We start from the raw sequence: 2,100 nt of genomic DNA, 5'->3' as shown, positions 1-2,100 counted from the left end.
ATAATAAATACAGTATGCAATGGTCTTCATAAATACAAAAAATCAATGCATGAAAACGTTGTTACATTTTCTATAGCCTAAAAATACCTAGCACATAATACATTATTCAGTATAAAATGTGTTTTACTTCGCAGAGTTGTGAATTCACATAATAAATAAATAAAACATATATAAAAATAACCGTGTAAATAAATAGTTGAAAAAATAGAAGTATAAATAAATAATCTCTACACACACATGAGGCTCATTGGTTAGTCAATATTATTGTGACTAGTCTTAGCATGTGTGCCAGCACCACTTTCCTTATGCCTTCCCAGCCGCTTGCGCTGTATTCCTGCATGAACGAAACACACATGTAATATTTTAGAATAGACACATGTTGTGTCATCACATATGAATATATCCTTATTTGGTGAATGCACTCTCTTGGTAAGACAAATTGACATACCTCGCGTTTCAAGTAATTCTTCAGGAATTTGAAGTGAAGGCTCATATTTTTGTTCACTCCTTTGTCAGATTTTGGTAGTGTAGCTCTTATAGCCTTTACCTGTTGGAACAAAATATAAGTCATTAATGTTATGTTATGATTCGTTTAAATCACATTATATGGCAATCTAAAAATATAGGATAATGTTTGCCTTTTTGCATTAATGTTAATAGAAAATCACAAATCACATAGACTTACACATTGGTCCAGCTCCGAGGTCTGGCGATGCAGGTCAATCATAAACTCGTCAACTACTTTCTGGTCCCAGAAAGAATCATAGTTATCACTTCTGTACAATTTCTCTATAGCGTTCAGAGTTTGCGAAATGAAGACAATCTTGTCGTCATCCTAGAAGAAGAGTGATTTGTATTAGTACATGCCTTATGAATATCAGAAAAGTATAGCAAATGTTGCATATTAGTTAATACCTAATTATATGGCCTACAGTATGAGAAAAAACGTTGAACCAAAACCCCTTTTAAATAGTGTAGGCTATGCATATGTCTTACCTTGAAATGATCGACATGTCTGTATTCCTCGTAAGGAAAGTGATCTGAGGTTCTCGAGAGACCACATGACCCTGAGATGCCAAAAAATAAAAACAAACGATTGCAATATTACTATTGTATACATAAACGAGTAACTGAATCAAATGAAACACAGCAGCACATTAAATGTTGAACAGATGACAACTGCTCAATGACCAGGAACAAGTTAATAAACATTACAGTTTCCTACCATTTCCCGAAGCACCGTTATGGTGTTGTTGCTGAACACTTGGAACATGCTCCGAGACGGGGGAAGTGTCCTCATCCAAGTGCATCCGAAGGTTTTATGCCAGGTGCAAATCGTCAGGATCAAGCACATCCAAAAGCTTATTGAACCCATTTTATCGTAGGTCTACTGTAGTTCGCTGTCTGTTCGCTATCAACCGAGGTGCAAATTTAGGCAGACTTCCGAAAGACAGCCTGTACTTTGTATAATTACAGGAAAAAATAGGGTTTCCTCAAAGGACAAAGGGATAAAGTGTTCTTCCTGATCGATCCTCTTCTCGAAATCCAGAGTTCTGTCATGCTGCAATCTGTGTCGATATTTTATACAAAGATTTTGAAAGGTGTTCCGAAAGTGAAAGGTGGAAGTCCCGGGAGACAGGCGCTTTCATACCTGACAGTATATTTTTCGGCCTGGAGACAACGCACGGAAAGGACAGGTGCATCCCTCGAAGACTTGTTCAATTCTTGACTGATTTGTTATTTTATTTTGAAATATTGGATTACCAACCAGGAACATGTTTTAGATTTTTTTAAATGACTTGTGAATCCTTTTTAGTCAGACGACAGCGTAAATGAATATGCATTTATTTGCAAACATTTCGTTGTCCTTTCACTTCGGAAACAATTGCGTTTAAATCTCGTCTTCGCAAACGCATCACCTTTTCATTTACACATGGAAACTATGGTATCCAACTACGTTGGGACCACTTGTTTAAAGGGTAAATGTGGTTTCCGGACCTCAACTTCCTTTTTAAGGATACAGATCAACGTTGTATGGGTTATATCAACTACACACTCAACATTACTATATTTCGTTTTATAAACGGGTTTTAGTGTCTC

At 36.4% G+C, this 2,100-nt stretch overlaps 1 pseudogene; it reads right to left on the bottom strand.

The window, feature by feature from the left end:
- Window positions 1-244: 244 nt before the first annotated feature.
- On the bottom strand, window positions 245-1,375 carry LOC135555022 (interferon a3-like; annotated as a pseudogene).
- Window positions 1,376-2,100: the final 725 nt, after the last annotated feature.

The sequence above is a fragment of the Oncorhynchus masou genome, chromosome 15, assembly GCF_036934945.1.
Source record: "Oncorhynchus masou masou isolate Uvic2021 chromosome 15, UVic_Omas_1.1, whole genome shotgun sequence".
NCBI classification, from domain to species: domain Eukaryota; kingdom Metazoa; phylum Chordata; class Actinopteri; order Salmoniformes; family Salmonidae; genus Oncorhynchus; species Oncorhynchus masou.
Note: the sequence above shows the minus strand (reverse complement) of the source record. Positions and strands in the feature narration are given on the sequence as shown.